This window comes from Procambarus clarkii, chromosome 26 (assembly GCF_040958095.1).
Source record: "Procambarus clarkii isolate CNS0578487 chromosome 26, FALCON_Pclarkii_2.0, whole genome shotgun sequence".
NCBI lineage: Eukaryota > Metazoa > Arthropoda > Malacostraca > Decapoda > Cambaridae > Procambarus > Procambarus clarkii.
The window spans coordinates 37,113,252-37,133,372 of NC_091175.1; the positions used below are offsets into that span (position 1 = coordinate 37,113,252).

Here is a 20,121-nt window from a genome sequence, read left to right on the forward strand (position 1 = left end):
GAAAAGATGGGGAAGGTGTGTGGGGCTATTGACAGGGAAGGTGTATGTGTGGGGGGGGGGGGGAGAGACGGTAAAGGTGTGGGGGGGTAAAAACAGGGATGATGTTTAGGGGGAGAGATGGAAGAGGTGTGTTTGGGTGTGGGGAATTTTATGTTAATTATTTATTTATTTTACTTTAATAGATTATATAGGTAGAATTTTATTATTATTTATTTATGTAGCAAGTGGACTGTATAAAGATTTTGCCACTCCTTACAAGCTTTGGCTGTTTTATTATAAAACTCAACTAGACAGGAATTAACTTGTTAGTTGAAACATTAAATTCATATTATTTAAATGGTTAATTAGAATAATTAAATGTATACTCCTCTACGTAAATTCAGTCACGTGAGCTCGACATCTGTCCACATGTGGTTATGGCGTCTCACAAGTGGCAGACCTCACGTTGACTACAGCTACGTCGTAAACCAGTTACCTCTCGACACACAACATTGCGTATTAGGCCAAAACATAAGTTAAATTTAAGCAATGATTAATATAGCATACTATGTTAGATTATATATATAAGGTTTAGGTTATAAGACGCTCACCATTTATTTATTGTCATCTTCCGTCATAAACGGCCATAATTTATACATGTACCATGAGCTCATGTACAATAAGTTTAACATCAAAGGAAAGACACTTATCCTGGGAGACGACGTGAAGTAATGTGGCTGTCTAACACTCGCAGAACTACGTCATAGTATACTGCTTGCGAACCACCAACCAAGACGTCCTCTCTTACTTGTCTCACCTTCCTCCTCGGCCAGGACGCTTTTTTCCAAATTCGGTTATATTGATTCCCGATAGGAGGGTTTATTTTAGTATATTTGAAAACTCATCATTTACTTTAATTTATAGAATAGGTTTTTAATATACTCAGTCGCAAACTGATGCTTTAAAGTTATAATATGAAGTCAGATTTTTTAATTTGATCATTTTAAGTGACGTGGCCTAACAGTTGCAGTTATACATTTTCTAAAGAAAAATTGTCACGTCCGCTCTCTTTTTGGGGTAACATTTATTTTATTTTAATTTATGATTTAATTAACACAAGGACAGCATTAATTTTTTACTGCATGTTGTGTTAAAAATATTATATAAGATGTGGGAAGGAGAGATTGGGAAGGTGTGTGGGGGAGAGATGGGTAAGTAGTGTGGGGGGGAGAGATGGGTAAGACGTGTGGGGGAAGAAATGAGGAAGGAGTATATGGGCAGAGATGGGGAAGATGTGTTGGGGAAGAGATGGGGAAGGAGTATGGGAAGAGAGATGGGGAAGGTGTGTGAGGGGGGGGAAGATGGGTACGGTGTGTGGAGGAAGTGATTGGGAAGGTGTGTGGGAGGGGGAGATGGGGAAGGTGTGTGGGAGGGGGAGATGGGGAAGGTGTATGGGGGGGGGAATGTGTGTTGTTGGCGTTATATTGCACGGCCTCCTTGACCCTACGGTGTATGGGAATGATAAGCAAATTTAGCTTTTACCACGATGAAATATAAGGATTTACCTCATGTCTTAGCTAATATGCATATTTCTGGAGGAATTTTTTTCTTCCACTCTGGGTGATTTCGGTGTAGTCTCGTTAGACATCCCCAGAGGTTAATGAGTTCTGGCCGAAGTTCGAGGCGGCCCCGCGATTCCTGGAAAATAGAGGGACGGGTGGATTAGCCTTTCATTACCTGGCTGTTGTCCCTCTGTTGTAACAATGAAGATATCTTTGTGCCAACTATGTACATGTATCCCGTAGAATTTGGCAGGGTATACTCTGTGTCTGAAAAAAATCACTGAGTCGTTTAAGGACCCTCCCCATAGTCTCTCTCCATCTTTGACTTTTCATTTCATTCGGATTCCCAAAATGAAGCGCAGAGATTTTTTTATTGATAAAGTATGTGCTGACGAGTAATGGATATATAAGTGATTGTTCATTGGTTCGTGAAAGATTGCACACCACCACTCTTGGAGTTGCTGGGAGCTACAGTGTTGCACACCACCACTCTGGGAGCTGCTGGCAGCTACAGTGTTGCACACCACCACTCTGGGAGCTGCTGGGAGCTACAGTGTTGCACACCACCACTCTGGGAGCTGCTGGTAGCTACAGTGTTGCACACCACCACTCTGGGAGCTGCTGGTAGCTACAGTGTTGCACACCACCACTCTGGGAGCTGCTGGTAGCTACAGTGTTGCACACCACCACTCTGGGAGCTGCTGGTAGCTACAGTGTTGCACACCACCACTCTGGGAGCTGCTGGTAGCTACAGTGTTGCACACCACCACTCTGGGAGCTGCTGGGAGCTACAGTGTTGCACACCACCACTCTGGGAGCTGCTGGTAGCTACAGTGTTGCACACCACCACTCTGGGAGCTGCTGGGAGCTACAGTGTTGCACACCACCACTCTGGGAGCTGCTGGGAGCTACAGTGTTGCACACTAATTATAGAATAATTTTGTCTGAAGCACTGCTGCAGGCCGCCGACTTTTCTTAAAGATTCTTAAAACCGCTCTTAGAACAAACAGTTTAATCTTTTAAATCTAAGAAAGAGACCACATCTTCTCTCTTTTTTGTTATACCGTAGTCAATGGTGTTTTCCACCAATAGGCAATTTTTTCCCATTGAAACTCTTTCGTTAGGAAGTGGAACATAGCTAGCAGATGTATGTTAATTTTAGGTCAGGGTTTGCATCTTAAGAGGCAGGTGAAGCTCTCGGTTACACTTAGTTACAGGTGACAGATGTTCGGCCCATTGTTGTGTGTACAGCTGTTGACACCATGGTTAGTGGTACACAAACACCATCACTCCAGAGAGGTGCCTTCTACACCTACGTTCTGGCTACGAGAGAATGTGGGTTTGGCTACATATTTTATTATTATCTTGTTATGAGTTTGGACCCCAGAGGGATGGCCAGACACCACCCTCTTCAGGTAGCTACTTATAACTTTAGGAACTGACCTTGGGAGACCTAAGTTCCCAGACACTTCAAGGAGATATTAAATGGGAAACCCGTTCAATCTGTGTTATGTAGTGACTGACTAGTTCTCTAGTGTAGAGCAAACAGTAAGGCGAGATAGGTGCACATCGAGGTGATAGGGACGGAGTAGTTCTCTATGACGATTCAGCAGCTGTGAATATATATATGTCTGATAGCAGCCCGTCCTCCAAACAAAGATCCAAAAGTGATTCCATGCACCTCTAAACCCGCTGTTTATGATTGAAAAGCGGTTTACACACGACTCACAACTGTTCACGTTCGAACACGTCCGGAAGACGTGCTTCACTGAAAAATTTTGTTTCAACTAAAACGCTATAAATGCTTCACCCACGTACTATAAATACAAATAATCGCCAACAGGACCTAAACACGTAACCTATGCCTATATATGCACAATATGCTAATATCTTATAATATTAATTTATATTTGAGAAAATTCCCATTTTGACTGAACGGCATGTACAAATTTATGAATGCGTTTGTGTCCATTACACCCGCTGGATGTAATGGACTTGAGTAGAGGGCAGGTTGCTGGTCGAACTAGGCAGCTTGTGTACTGCAGTACGACACCTTTTCCGGAGAGCAGTTGGCCCACATGCTGATGACGATCCTCGCGTGTCACATTTATTTATTTGTTTTATTTATTTATACATACAAGAGTTAACATTCTTGTGCAGCCACTAGCACGCATAGCGCTTCGGACAAGTCCTTAATCTTAATTTTCACACACAGACATCCCCAGGCAGCAGCCCGTAGCAGCTGTCTAACTGCCAGGTACCTATTTACTGCTAGGTGAATGAGGCATCAGGGTGAAAGAAACTCTGCCCATTTGCTTCCGCCTCCAACGGGGATCAAACCCGGACCCTTCTGGACTACGAATCCCGAGCGCTGTCCACTCAGCTGTCAGGCCCCCTAAATCAGCGATAATAGATATTAATATTACAAATATTAATCTATATAAATAAAAAGATGCTAAAAATAATGTTCGTTTGTGTATGACCGCTAATCTCCGAAAGTTCTTCACTGATTGCTTTGAAATTTTCTCAACGTTCCATTCGCATCCGAGCAGGTTTTTATATACATACTTTATAGATGTCACGTCTGTGACGGTAAAAAAAAATACATGCTTTTTCTGAAAAACTGTGTTTTTCATGTGAAGAAAATTTTCGAATCTTCTTTACCGATTGTTTTGAAATTTGGACGCAACGTTGCATTCGAATAGGCATATATTCAATAGGCATATATTCAATAGGCATATAATAATATATTTTTATATATCTACTATATACATGCCTAACCTGTGACAGGAAAAAAACATGCCTTTCTCTTTTAAAGCAGCGCCATCTGTTGGACGTAAGCGCAACACACACTGTAATCTCCGAAAGTTCTTCACCGATTGCTTTGAAATTTTGACACAACGTTGCTTTCGAATAGGCGCATCTTTTTATATACCTACTATATAGATGCCACTCCTGTGACAGATAAAAACATGCGTTTTTGAAAAATAGCGCCATCTGTTGCACATAATAGCAACTTGCAGCTATACTAAATATGTCACAAATTCCATTTCAATGTTTCCGATTTCATTGATAAATTTTATTTTCATAGATTTTTATTTAAATATTTTTTTATTTAATTATTTTGTGTGACATTGTGTTGGAATTGAGGTGTGTTATTTACCATGCTGTTCATTTAATAAGTATAAGTATAGATGCCACACCTGTGACAGGTAAAACTATGCTTTTCTTGGAAAACAATGCCATCTTTTGCATGTAAGAGCAAGACACATTCTATACTAAATATGTCACATTTTAATTTCACTGTTTTTGATTGCATTGATAAATTGAATTTTTATACATTTTTATTTTATTTATTTATTTTTATTTTTATTTAATTATTTTGTTTGAATTGCGTTGGAATTGAGCTGTGTTGTTTACCATACCATTCATTTCGTGAGTATAGTTTATTCCATTATTTTTTCATATTTTCATTTAATTTTTTAACTGTTTTTCCCTTATAGTTCAGTGATGGGAACATCACATCACTTGATGTTCCCAATTTTCTGATGGGAACATCAGACCATTTGAGAAGACATCGGACGAGGGAGTTGGGAATGGTGGGGATGACGAGGGGACGGAAGTGAGAAATGGCGGGGAGGACGATGGGACAAGGGAGTGGGTAATGGTGGGGAAGGACGAGGGGACAGGGAAATTTGGGATGGTGGGGACGAAAGAATGGGGAAATGGAGAATGGTGGGGAGTACAAAGGGATATTGGAGTGGGGCATGGTGGGAAGGAAGAGGGATAGTGGAGTGGGGAATGGTTGTGAGGCCGAAGAGACGGGTGAGGAGGGTATGGTGGGGAGGACTGGGGAAAGGGAAGGTTGCTGTGGCTCAGCAACGCACATGCGTTGCTGAGCCACAGCAATGCATGGTCGGGTACTGCTTGTAAATAATTAAACAACATATAAAACAAATATTATATTAATGCTCCAACACGACCGACTATTACGTTAGAGGATTTGCTTGACAGACTACTGCTTCCTGAAGTACGAGACCCACCTCACGGCCGGTGTGGCCCTCACACCAAGCCCCTCCCTCTACTGGTACGTCCTCTGCCACTAAACCACCTGCTGCTTCACACTGATAACACACAGGTAATTTTCCCTTAACAGCATGTCGTTTTTTATTTGTTTTTGTCAGGAATTGTTAGGCCATGCGGGTGTACCCGACACTTGTGATTAACTTCACAGCAATGAAGTGTTGTGACAGCCAGTAAGGTATGAACCAAGAAGGTAAGAATATGTGACACTTGACCTGGTAAGTTCAAGTCATCAGTGTACCTTAACTTGTCTCAAGGTTAGGTGCCTTAAAGATTTAATTAAGAGGAATGGAGTCAGTGTGATATCAGTAAAAAATTGTGACGGGAAAGTGTTGGAGTATGGATGTTCGGCAGTCTTCCAATGGCAGGTGTCAATGCCTGGTCACACTTACAAAAAAAAGATAGACTGCTTGCCTGTTGTCTGTGGTAAGTTAGAGGGAGGAACACGTAAAACACAAAGTATGAACAATGAAACTTTAATATATTTACTTTAAACATAAATAAAAATAAAGACAAATCTCGGGGGAATGAAAAGTACAATAAAATGACAAAGATAAATGCAAAGACAATGTGAGACACAATAGTATAAAGGTGAAATAGTAAAATGGTGCTGAGAATATCGGCTATGGCTGAGACCTCCCTTCGTATACAAGCCAGTGAGCTTAGTATGCCAGAGAGAGATGTCAACTCTAAGAGCACAAAGAATATTCTGAAGTTGATAGCTGGTCAGGGCTCCGATGTCGATTCAGGTAGATGGCACGGAGGTGCAGTGTGCAGGTGCGCGGTCGGCGAGTCACCAGTCAGGAGCAGGCAGGCTGGAATCGGTAGTTTGCTGGTTGACGACAAGCCGGTGTGGAGGGTGTGTGGAGTAGGGGGGATCTTGGGTACGTTTTGCCTCCTGGTCAAAACGTTTTGTGCTACCGGTGACGTATCTTGAACGTAGCATCTTATACTTGTTAACTGGACGTAACTTGAGGCAGGGAAGAGCAGGCTCAATCTCTCTAGAAAGAGATTATCGTCATATATGGATGGGATTAGAGACCTTTCTCATTAGATTAATATTAATATTCGTGTCACATTGCTTGTACTGTGTGATAATGTTTGGCCTGTGTGACGGTGTTCCCCCCCTTATAATTCTCCCACGCCTGCAGTAAGAGTCATGTCTACTTTTCCCAAGCGTTCTCTACGTTGCAGGCTACAATTTGATATATGGGAGCGAGTGAAGTGTTCTCGGAGAGCCGAGAAATTTGTGAAATAGTAATATTCTGGCCTGTGGTATAGGCCCTTTAGGGAGCCAAGATGGCGCTTGCCTCCCTGATTTCCCGCTAAAACCGTGTGACGTCAGTGGCACTGGATTGGTCACCGACAGCAGTGTGGCACCGGGGGCCAATGAAAACCTCCCGTGGCAAAAGTGACGTCACGAAGGAAGGGGGTCCGGCCAGCGCACCGAGCTGGCGCCATCAGTCAGACACGACACATCATAGAGGTCGGACGTGCGACGATCGGTCCTGTCAGTTGGACAGTTGTTTCCCGCTCCCGTGGATTTACGCGTCACCTGAAGTCCGCCAGTACTCTGAGAAGTCTTCCCTATTTCATGTGTTGAACCAGAAGAGGGAATTGACGGTTATTTGAGCAACAAGTGCTCCAGTCAGGTACTGTGCAAGAAGCAGTGAAGCCGTGCAGTGACGTATGTGACGTCTGTGGCAGTTCACCAGTTCGTGACAGCGTAGTGGCTGACAGAGTCTCTGGGTAGCTGAGGAAGAGAGGACTATTTGGGGAAACCGGACGACTGTAGCTGAGACGTAGGCGACAGCCGTTGATGGGAGAAGACGACAGCCAGGAGACCGACTCCAACCTTCAAGAAGTTAAGAAGGAGGACGGACCTGCAGTGAAGAGGGCACGGAGACGACGCGCTAAACGGTGGGACGACGAGAGGCTCTGGTAGGACATGACGACGTGTGTGTGGGGGCGTTCCCGACACGAGGACCAGGCGCTACATCTCGACTCTCATCGGAGGATAGGGTGAAGTAGGTGTTTCTAGTTCCCTCCCCATTCCCCTTTAGTTAGCTATGTTATTCGGCTATATTATCTAGCCTGAGGATTTTATATGTCGTGAGCAAGTCTCACCCATGTCACGGTAAAGCACCAGTGTGCTAGACAGTACTATCAAGAGTACTTGTAATATTCATGTTGATTATTGGTGTGTACAGGCACCAGGAACAAGTGATAAATTTACTGTGTTGTGTATATCTTTCTATAGATTTTGATATGAACATATAGTGGTAAATTATATATAATATTATGCCAGTATTTGGAAGTTAGGCTGTGTGCCCAGAAACCATTTATTTTCCATGTATTGATATTGGATGTATCTACATTATATATGCTATGTTCATGCAGTGATTAGTCATTTGTGAGTACAGTGAATTATTGCGTTATCGCCCACGAGAGAAAGTACTGAAAACTCCAGTGTTAATAGTTCATAATATATTGTTGAGTGAAGAACAATGTAAAGCCATTACAGTGAGTCATTATAGCATTGATTGTAGAAAAGACTGTTTGAGCCTGAGTACAGTGTAACTAAGTAATACGGTCTATTGTGCCAGTAACGAGTGGGCGAGTTTATAGTAATATTGGAGAACTTAAAGAAACAGCGCGCGTGAATCTGAAAACAAGCAATAATCTTTCGCGCGCGGAGGCCAGGCGATCAGTTGTTCTTGACATTTGACAAGGAGGGCAGGTGTTGCCACTTAGTGGTCGCATACTAACCGTGGGAATTACCGGCCGCGTCCGGATCAGTTGGTTTATTTGTTATTGTTTGGCCTTGTGACATCTTTCATACATTTTAAGTAAAATACAAAATTACCATTGTGTTTTTATCATCTCCTCCATTGATCTTGTGGCTATATGATACTGGAAAGCATAGAGTGATACAGTAAGTACCTGCCTGATTCCTGATCTTTTGAGTGTGACCTTGCCAAGGCTACCACTAATTCCACCAGTCCACTGATGGTGTTACTGGCCACCTAAAACACCAGTTGGCGACCTTGTAGTTAACCGTAGAGCCCGATTGTTGGGGAGGGCACATGACAGTCAAGTGAACGAGTCGTGTTCCCACTCTTTCTTAATAAGAGGCCGTTAAGATTGACTGGGAGACTCTCCTGGCGTGCAGTGGCGCCGTGAGGATCGAGTGAAGACCCGCAGGGCTACGGTGAGTGACCTTGAGCATAACTATTGCTCACCCCAGAGTAGGAATAGAGAGGTGAAACCCCAACACCTGCTGGTGTCTTTCAAACTATGGTCATATCGAAAGGCTTGAAGTACTAATTGTCAAAATTAGTAATTGTGTACAATATTTTAAAAGTCAAAAGTTTATCTATGACGAATTCAACCACTAAACATACGTATGTTCTCTGAAGGTCTATGGTGTGAGGGATACAGTTCTGCAGGAGTACAGACTAGTATAGTATGAATTTAAAAACCTTCATAAAAATGCATATTGGTCTTTATTTTGGTCAGGCAAGGAAAACTTCATGGTGCTACTGCTGTTTTATGGCATAACAATATGCACTGTAAAGTTAATATTATAAGTATCATATCATGCAGAACATCCCACGAAGTTTCCTTCAATGGTGCTGAGCACTGTTACGTAACTCGCTTAACATTTAAATTTTATGTTTCAATGAAGCCTGTGGAAGGAATAGTGGGTGCACTATTCCTATCCAACGCCTTAACTACAAAAATAAAATAGACAACAGATTCCTTCTGTCACATGCGTGACAGTTCCAGTGTATACAACAAATTACTGTCAAATATTTATCCATCCTACGCCAGAATCCTTCCAATTAAATTGTCTCTATTATATTACTCAAGAAACTGTTCCATAAATCCACTGACTCACTTCCAAATCTGCATCTAATGTTACGCATGAAGTCACCCCATCCAGCATGAGAACCAAAGTGTCGGCCAACAGCTTCAAGCTGCATTAAACACCCTGGGATAATCAGCACGAAACCTGACTCCTGGTGACCCACTGCACAGAAAATTTTGACTTGTGTGAGACTGCACTTAGAAATTGTGTTAGATTATGAACAAATCTACAAGGGCCGTGATGAGGGTTCGAATATACGTCCGAGAGAATCCCAGACGAGCCTTAATCGACTGAGACACGACATGGTAAAAGAATTGCAACTGGGAGTTCAACTTGACCTACCACGGATCCTACAGTCTCTCCGAGACACAAACCAGGTTTTTACACAATTCCTCCATGCACCCGAGTTCTGCCAGTAAGCTATTCTACTTCTTCGCCCTTTCTTTATTACACACAGAAATCACAATAGTGTGATGCATCAAATGAACAAATTCACAAGGGCTGTGATGAGGATTTGAACCTACGTCCAAGAGGATCCCAGATTCGCCTTAATCGACTGTGCTACGCCATGGTTAAAGAATTGCAACCGGGAGTTCAACTTGACCTACCACGAATCCTACAGTCTCTCCAAAACACAAACCCGGTTTTAACGCAATTCCCCCCATGCACCCGAGCTCTGCCAATAAGCTATTCTACCTCTTCGCCCTTTCATTATTACACACAGAAATCACAATAGTGTGATGCATCAAATGAACAAATGAACAAGGGCCGTGATGAGGATTCGAACCTACGTCTGAGAGGAACTCTGACGCACCTTAATTGACTGAACTACGACATGGTAAAAGAATTGCAACCAGGAGTTCAACTTTTACCATGTCATAGCTTAGTCAATTACGATGCGTCTGGGATCCTCTCGGATGTAGGTTCGAACCTTCTTCACGGCCCTTGTAGATTTGTTCATTTGATGCATCACACAATTGTGACATCTGCGTGTAGTGAAGTACGGGCGAAGAGGTAGAATAGCTTATTGGCAGAGCTCGGGTGCATGGGAGATTTGTGTAAAAACCTGGTTTGTGTCTCGGAGAGACTGTAGGACCCGTGGTAGGAATAGTTGAACTCCCGGTTGCAATCCTTTAACTATGTCGTAGCTTAGTCGATTAAGGGGCGTCTGGGATCCTCTCGGACGTAGGTTCGAACCCTCATCATGGCCCTTGTGGATTTATTCATTTGATGCATCACGCTACTGGGATTTCTGTGTGGAAATTAGGTAATGAATGATGGGGGTTGCCCCTGAACTTCCTATAGAACGCATTCTATGCAAACTTGCATAGTTTTAACATTATGCACAAGGGAAGGCAAGAAGGTCCACCTCAACCATGTGAGGCAAATAGATGTGAAAGGTTCCAGCAAACCCCAGTATATGTTAGAGTCGCTGGACTCCACCAGAAGCTCAGGTGCTGGGGGGTCACGGCACAGAGGCTCCTGGTGGCCAGCACTAGCAACAGTGGCAAGAGTCACAGAGATTACGATAATAATGTATGAATGTCATTTACATTATAGTGATATGTATTGCATCATATTTTTCATCCACCGTAGTCTGCACTTGCAGTTGAACTAACAGACTCACATTTAGTAAATATGTGCACTCACATGACAACTCTCCGTAAAATTTTGATTGTGTCTAGAGAAGATAATGGTAATGCTGGTTAGAAAAAATATAACGAACCATCAGTGATTCCTCCAGAAGGGTGGAGGCAGTCGATTCAATAATAATGGTCGGCTTTGTTATGATGGATAATTCAATTTAGCCAAACATCATTATGAATGTGAGGGAATGAAGATTCCCTCAGCTAGTTTTTCTAGTTTCTAGATTAGGCTAGAGTCGCTTTAGGGACTCTAGACAAGAAGTTTTCAAACTACATGCACTTGTGGGGTGTTGGATGAAAGCTTATGTTAAGGACTGTCATTTAAGACTAACTAGAGGTCTGTGATTGCTCTGTAGAGAGAGTTACAGAATTTTTCCTGTTTCTGTGAAATAGGATGAGAGTTGAGAGTGAAGAGGTATGAGAGGGCAGTTGATTCTCAGCGGTCTTAGAGGTGGGGTGAACGTCGCCACCCCCCCACCCCCACCATGTGTGACGTCGCTCCAGTCCTAGGCCTCCCCCTCCTTGTGACGTCACAGGACGCCTCAGGGTGAGGGCGTCTGTGATTGGTAGCGGCACCTCCACCTCTAGGTGAGTTTTGGTGTAAACAGCTGTGATTGGGAGCGGCACCATACAGTTGTGCCGGCTTTGTGCTGATTGGTCAAGACAAGGTAGGGGGGAGATATGGACATTTTTGAGTTTCCCTAGCCACCAAATCTTCAGTCTGGGCTGAGCGGCAAGCTGAGAAGGTGACTGGGTGGGGGTGGCGGCTTCTACCTCCACCCCCCCCCCTTCCCCATTAATCGCTGTGTCATCCTCATTACTCATCGTGCATGGCACTCCTGCCATCATGGGTTGTGTCGAGGTCCAATTTGCATGAAAAGGGGCCAAAGAGTACGGTAGGAACAGTAAAAAAACCTCAGAGACAGTGTTCACCCATGAGGCAGCTGGCAGGCCTCATGGTGTAACAGATGGTTCGAATATCCTGTCTATGTTATGGACAATTGGTGGAATAAGGGCAGGGCCTCCTAGTGTAATTGTGGTGATATTACAGGCCCCTGTTGGACATTGAATTCAACCTGGCAGTGTCCATGTGGTGGTGACGCCGGCATTATCACACCCGGTGTACGAGCGAGGCATGGTCTGGTATGATGGGGGTGTAGGTCATCTCCCATCCGCGTGTGTATGCCTATGGGCGCCAGCCAGCCAGTCTGAGGCACCCCATGTGCTCGCCACCCTGCGCTGGCCACCCCGCGCCGCCCACCTTGGCCACCCGCCCGGGAGCCACCCTGGCGACCCCCTAGGCCACCCCCGTGCCGGCCACCCCAGGCCAATCCCCGCGCCGGTCACCCTGGCCATCCCCCGCGCCGGCCACACCAGCCCGGTGGGGCGCTGTGACGCCCCGTGCTTACCTCGTGGCTACCCGCTTAGGGCCACGTGGTGGCCACATGCCTTGGCCACCCCCTTGGGCCACGCTTGGCCACCTTCCCTGGACCACCCTAGGGCCACACCTAGTCGACGCACATGGAGCGAGCTAGGTGTTCTGCAGCCAGTGAGGTAGTGACCGGAATAATGAATGTGTTGAAGATTTAAGGAGCTGTGAGTCCAATAAAAGTTGTTACACATCTCAGGACTGTGTTAATTTCGGTAACAGCTGTGTGGTCCCATAGCGCCTGCCAGGCGTGGGAAGCAGCTGAGATACAGCTGTCTGTACTGGCGTCCAGGTGACTGGTTGGGATGTACCTGGAGATGGATGTTGTACACAGTACCACACTGTAGATGTATAAAGATATATGTTGTGTGTAGACTGACTCGAGTATGTAACCGGTCAGTGTAGAGATTTACCATATAAGTGATCCAGTTCTGTCGATTCTATATAATCGTTCAGTCTAGATTAATGCCATGTTGCTGCATGTTAATTATATCATTGCAGAGGTAGGCAGGCCAGTGTTGCATGGTTGTCAGTGGATATCCTGAGGTCTGTATAAGTGTGATATAAGTTTCATTGATTATGTGAATGCCATTTCCATGTGTTTCATTTGCATGTATATGTATGTACTGTGTTGTGTGGTGAGTCAGTAGATGAGATTGCTGACTGATTGCCTAATGATGTCATTGGCATGTGGGGTATGCTGATGGCATCATTATGTTGTAGGTTTGGGCAGTGTTGTTGTTGGTATACGTAATATTACTGCCACTAGGAACTGTGTTGAGGATTTGAGGGGCCCCTTTGAGTATTCAGGGGAATTCACAGTACTTAATGAGAGCAAGCAATTGATTAGTTAATTGCCTAATTACGAGAATTAGTGCCAGCTGTCCGCGTAGCGACAGTGGTTTATATTAACGTAACTTGTCTTGCTGAGATAGTCGTGATTGCACACAGTAGTCCCTTGCAACAGTTGCAAGATTAGGGGGCAGTAATGTAGGTATAATTTTGTTGTTGCCTAACCGCGTGTCATTACTGTGTGGGTCCAGTAATTAACGTGTTGCAGTAGCCGCAACCGTATGTGGGCTGTGCATTTATGTTGTTAAGCATGCCACTGTAGTGTGACCTATGTAACACTGGGGTTACTTTGTTTCTTTAAGTTGTGTTGAAGACTTAAGGATTCAGTGAGTTAATTAATGGGAATTAACTTTATAAAGGGGTTGCACATTTATTGTTGAGTGAGTGAGGGCTGTTAAAGGAGAACAGTGTCGAGCTTGTTGAGATACGTTTCCGGTGCAATTAATTGTCCATGTGACAACTAATTGACCACTCTAGCTAATTATGTAATTAGCATTCTCATCATGAATTCACGTAGTGGGAGAGGAACTGTCAGTATTTGTGTTAACGTAATTTGCTTGAGACTAATTACCTTTCTGGGGTATTGCAATTAGTGGAGTAATTAACGTCTGGGGTCTTGAGGTCTCAGATGACTCGGTAAAGCGAGGTCATGGAGCTAGCATAACTCGTTATATTAATCATATCCTGTCTGGTGACAGTGGATTAAGATGCACTCATGTTAATTAGGGGAGTAATTAACTCCTCGCCCGTGAATTCACAGTGTTTGATGAGACCTGCTTAGGCAGTGCGGAGTGAGACGTATTTATGTATGATTAATTATCGGTCCCGGTGACAGTTAATTAATTGCTTGGGGTTAATTAGGGTAATTAACACTCATTAAAGTAAATTTTGACATAGACTGTAGAGAAGCTACCAAGTTAGTGGTAGACTTAGTTAACGTAACTCGATGGGGATGTAATTAGTGGTCCGTTTGACCTTAATTAGGAATTACTCACTGAATACTTGCAAGGAGTCAAGTGTGATGTAATGTAAGAGACTTTGAGTTAATGTTAACAAGATGACTTGTGTTAAGAGAGACAAGTGTTGATGATTAACGTAGAGTACCATCATGTTGTTGTCTAAGAGAGACAAGTGTTTGTGATTAACGTAGTACTTTGTTGCTGACTGCTGTGATCAGTCAATTAACGTAATTAATCACATAATCAATTTTGTAACTGATTAAGGCAATTTCTTTTGTTTATCGTCTGGTGACGAGAGTAAAGTATCTTAGGGATTACTGGATTAGGGATTACTGGAGCTGTGTCTCAGAATCCCACCTTGCCTGGCTTCGCTTACTGTTTACAGTGCAACTTCTTGCAGGAAGTTGCAAAGAGTGTTCACATTAGGTTGTGATAGGGGGAGTCACTGTTGGTGTACCCTCCTAGTTACGTGGGTCTCTTCTGTTATGGTTGGAGGACCCATAAGATTGTGATTATAGTATCTGTTCACCGTGAAGCCGTGACAATATTGATTGCAAGCTTGTGTCATCAGTGGACATCCATCATTGTTCAGTTAGTTCATGTAGTCAGCCCAAAGTGTCAGCAAGATGGAGATTGCTGTCATTTCTCGAGGGGCTGTTGAATAGCTGTGCTGCAATTGCCACTGGATGGACATTAACGTAACGAGTCACTCTCTGTGTTGTAACTTAGTCTGTGATAATTTTTTGGATTTTGCAATATTGCATCGTCAGTGGGCACACCTGTGTTCAGGTTAGTTCAGTATGCAGCCTCACAGCAAGGGTTGCTATTTAGCTGTTTGTTATCGTGCCACTGGATGGACATTAACGTAATGTAAACTCGATATTGTAGTAGTTTAGTCTCTTGTTATTAATAAATTGTTTATTTTATAGAAAACGGTCTTTGATGTCAACCCTTCAACCATTCTTTTCCACCCATGTTCTGCTTTATACGATTGAATGTTGATGTGATATTTTGATATGACGGCTGTTCTTGGAACTTTGAATTCCAATTCATAGCACCACATCAAATATAAATATTTGATTGTGAAAACCCGTCGATTACCCTTTATTAGTTTTAACGTCCTGTTTAACTAGGAGGAACCAGCGGCCTATGTGGACAGGTTTTCACCCCTGGTGGTGGAGGCCTGGCGGTTTGCTCCCGCTTTTCCTTTTTATATTGGACTCATGCTTAACTGCCGTGTATAGCCTTTAAACTTGAAGTCTACCTCCTAAGGGAGGTAGGCGTAGAAAAAAATCTCACAATGATCATAAAATTATAATTGGAAGGAAACTAAGATTTTTTTTACAAAATCAGCAGGAACCACGAGGAGGATTCGAACCTATGCTCTGGGTAGTCCCAAGCTAATTTCTAAGGCATTGGTCTGAGTACTGGTCAAGAGCGTTGCTTGGGAGCGTCCATCCTTCTTAATGCTCCTACTGACTTTATCATTGATACATCATGTTAATGTGCTTTCTTTGTGTACAAATTTTTTTTAGTAAAATAGACTGAATGGCATGCCAAATAAAAGCCAAAGCTTTCATTTCACCTGAAATTAGGTGTGATGTTAGCATTGGTAGAAATCTGATCAAGGAACTAGGAAAAAGCAAGGTCAGCCTCTTGTGTGGTAGTATGTATTTATCTGGAACTTAAAAAGGCTTTGTCAATTAACCCATCAATCTCTTTCCTGAAAGATCTTCGTGGCTCTGTTATAAAAACTATGTAGATTTGATACAATGTATCTTCCTGGCTGAAAGCCATATGGTTTGCCACTTATAACGTCATTTCCTTCCAGGTATTCTACCATTTGCTTGTAATTATATTTCTACTAATTTGACTACCACATTTGTCAGCAGTAATGCATTATTTTGATAATTACTTACTTGTACCCGATAGAGGTCTATAATTTAGACGCTTTGTATTATTCCATTTTTAATATTAGAACTATGTTTGTCTTTTTCCACATATTTGCAAGCTGAAACATGCTGGAGGGGTGGCAGGAAGACTTCTGACATGGATGAACAACTTTCTGACAGGAAAAATAACGGCGGTAATCAGAGACAATAGATGAAACAGGGGAAATATAGATTGTGCAGTAATTCAAGATTAAATTCTAGCACCAATAATGTTCATTGTCTATATAAACGATTTTCCAGAAGGAATACAAAATTAAATGAACATGTTTGCTGAAAAGGCTCAGCTATTTGGGACGAGAGAGAGACTTTGAAGATTGTCATGACCTTCAAGATGGTCAGGACAAAATAAATATAATTGTAAAATGCTTAGCTATATGAATTTTTGGATACAGCTCCTGAGCCCATAATGTACCTCTGTAACCTTTTCCACTACCGCCCACGTCATGGGTATGGGGTGCATAATAAATGAACTAAACTAACTAGAGTACCAGAAACCTTTATCAAATCACACATATATCTTTGCTCATATTTGAAATATGGTTATATTAACGATTTGAAAAAAAAAGTTTATACATCTTGACTATACTGGTTATAGCTAGATTATTCATAACCGATGACTAAACTATTTATAACCACTGACTAAGCTATTCATATTCCTTGACTTGCCTGTTCATACGGATTGACTAGACTATTCATAACGACTTTTCTAGCCTAGTCAAAACTCGACTAGTAACAACACTTCTTTACACATAAAAAAGTTAACATTGATCTTGGAATGTTGGGAGCTGCCGGGGCCCCATCGCTATGGCAACCTTCTTTACAGCTGATATATTTCTACTCCCATAACAAATATTTCATGTGATGGATTCGTAGTAACAATTATATCTCCTTACTTCTGAAGGCATTTAATATTTTAGGCGTTATTAGAATATCTCTGTTTATCGACCAGGGCGTTGGCTCCTGTTCTATATGACCGACAAGCAACTGGAAGCCTTTGTAAAAAATATATCTGCCTGTGGTATAAGTATGTAAACGGGTAAAAGACTTAAAATGAAGCTTATATTTCTGTCATTCTTGAGACAAAAACATTTACATTTAATAACATATCTGGGTTAATTCAACATTGTGCTAAGAGAGGTCTATTCGCCGCTCAGTTGATCAGCTTGGAGCTCGGTGAGAGATGAAACAAACAACTTTTATAAAACTAATTATATTAGATTGTAATTATTATATTTTTCTGTTATAGGATTTATATATGTTTTCTTTCAGTCTTTCTTATGACATATATAAATAATTAATGTTCATTAACTTATTAAGATGTTTTCAACAATTTTCTTCGGATGCTCGTGAGTTTTTTAAGTTCTAATCCGCTGTGGTTGGGCCACCGATCTTTCATCTCCCCTCTTCACCTCATCTCCAGATCCTTGCTCAAGATTTCTGCAACCTCGCCCCGTTCTTCCATCCCCTGCTTGCCAACTCTATGGACATTTTCATTTCACTTCATGCTCGTGAGTTTCAACGAGGTTGGACATTTTTGGATTCCAACACATGGGTTGAGCCAAGTGACAGTTTGGTCAGATTAAAAAACTATTTATTGGCATGCTTAGGTATACACAGCAACGTGCTGCTACCCTATTCCATATGACGATATTACAGAGGGTAGCTTAAAGGCTAGCTATGAGTTCATCTAATATCCTCATCTCACAGGATGGTTAGTCCAACCTGGAATCTGGAGAGAACTTGAAATACGAGGCTGATCTATTAGCCTGCACAAGGAAAATCTAAAACTAGCACAAGAATATTTTACTATATTCAAGATTGTATAAAGTAGTTATAGAGCTCAAAGTATTTCATATAGTTTGGTTTGAAATAATTGATAACAAGACAGCTCTTGTTCCCAAGTTTACAATTAGACTGCTCACCATTGGGGGATTCATTACCTGCAGCCACCTGCCATAGATACCGATATCCTAGAATAATTCTAGCTGTAATAGCTGGGTTCTCACAGAGGACCTGCAAATGCTCGTGGCACTTGCAACAGTCCACGATGAGTTCCCAAAAGAGTTAGGAACAGGACACCGACACTCCAGTGGCCGAGATAATAACCCAAAGATATAATCTCTTCCACTATGATATCGAAATCTTGTAGTCAGCCGTCGTCCTGCCCAAACAAAGATCGCTACAGGGCGTAGAACACTAAGGGTTCACTATATCAAATTTAGAGTTTTGATGTATGGCTATGAAGCAGCTCTACCCTTGAGATATATTACGAATATAGGAGTCGTATGGGGGATTGTCTCACATGTAAGACATACATATCACATGTATGTCTTACATGTGAGAGTAGTATGGAAAAAAGGGTTTAATTGAGAGTGTCTATAACTTACAAACTTTTTTTAAGAAAATTAACACTAATACACACAGGTTCATTATCTTAACAGAGAGTTTCACTTCTAAAACTAAGCAAATAGGGAATTTGTCTCCCGCCACATTTAAGGTACACAGAATGAACTACTTAACACTTGTGATAACTCTTTAGCATAAGGAAATGCAAGGGTCATCGATTGGTGCATCACAATATGCTTATAACACTTTTGTCAATCGAAACGCAGGCACTTTGCTCTAGTTATGATATCTTAACACAAGTATATAAATAGCGCACAACAGAGATATAATAATTCCTTTAAAAGATAGCACAAATAACATATGACAATTATATGTCACTAAGACTAATAATCAATGAAAGGAGTCAGTTGACCTCAGACGAATCCAGACGATCGTTTAGCGCTCAACCTTGACCACTCATATTGCCAGCTCATCGTTTGTGTAGGCGCGAGGGTGGTGGCACAACTTTCGACCGACTTTTTCAGTGATTCATCATGGTCCGAGTGAGTGATATGTACCGTAGGACTCTGAATGCTTGCTTACACTTCTCAAAGCAAATTGATTATGTGACGCTGTGCCGGTCCTCGTGGATGACTTCAGTATATCTATTGCTGATTTACACGGTCTCCAGGAGCACCAGTTGAGTGGAGACGGTGGTACAGTAAATATTAAGGATGCAGGGAAGGATACGACCTATGTCGTAGTGAGGTATGCGCGGTTTGAAATGCCTGACGGCGTTATGAGAATGACACTTTCTTGCTATGGAAATGTGATTGAAGTCAGACCGCACCATTTCACGTCGGGTTCTGCAAAAAGTGACCTGACCGGGAATTGTACAGTGGCGATGAAGATGCTGGCAGGAATTCCGTCATCGCTGAAGGTGGCTAGGACCACAGTACACGTGGTCTGCCATGGGCAAGAGCGGATATGCTTCAGGTGCAGAATGTCTGAGCATTCATGAGGTTGCCCCAGAACACCGGGCTAACATATTCTCAAAAGCAGATTTCCGCCGATGATTGAACCAGTGATAAAGAGAGGTGGTAAGGAGGCAAGTGCTGCATCGATGGAGTCTTGTGTGAGCCCTGTGGTAGAGAGCGGTGCTGGTGGAGGTGATCAGCCTGCACCAGCGTCGGACGTTGTTGACGTGATGTTCGATCGTCTGGAGTAGTGTTAGAGGGGTTAGGTGGTACTGAAGGAAGTGGTTGAGTTGATGTAACCAAGATGACCACATTGTTTTCTGGTGACATGTTGCCTCATTGAAAAGGTGAAAAGGTGCAGGGAGAGGTAATCGTGAATACTCAGAAGAGGTGTGTGGCTGGTAGCCAAGGTTCTAAGGGAAGTAAGTAATTATCAATAGAAGGCACCAAACCGGGAAAGCTATGTAGTACCATCAAATGTGCGGG

General features: G+C 42.6%; 1 long non-coding RNA gene across 1 annotated transcript in view; it reads left to right on the plus strand.

Moving 5' to 3' along the window:
• Window positions 1-16,812, plus strand: part of LOC123757032 (uncharacterized) — a 40,811-nt gene extending 23,999 nt beyond the window's left edge. The window contains exons 3-4 of the long non-coding RNA XR_006772709.2: window positions 5,556-5,679; window positions 16,393-16,812. This is a non-coding gene — a long non-coding RNA (uncharacterized lncRNA). The remainder of the gene's footprint in view (window positions 1-5,555; window positions 5,680-16,392) is intronic.
• Window positions 16,813-20,121: the final 3,309 nt, after the last annotated feature.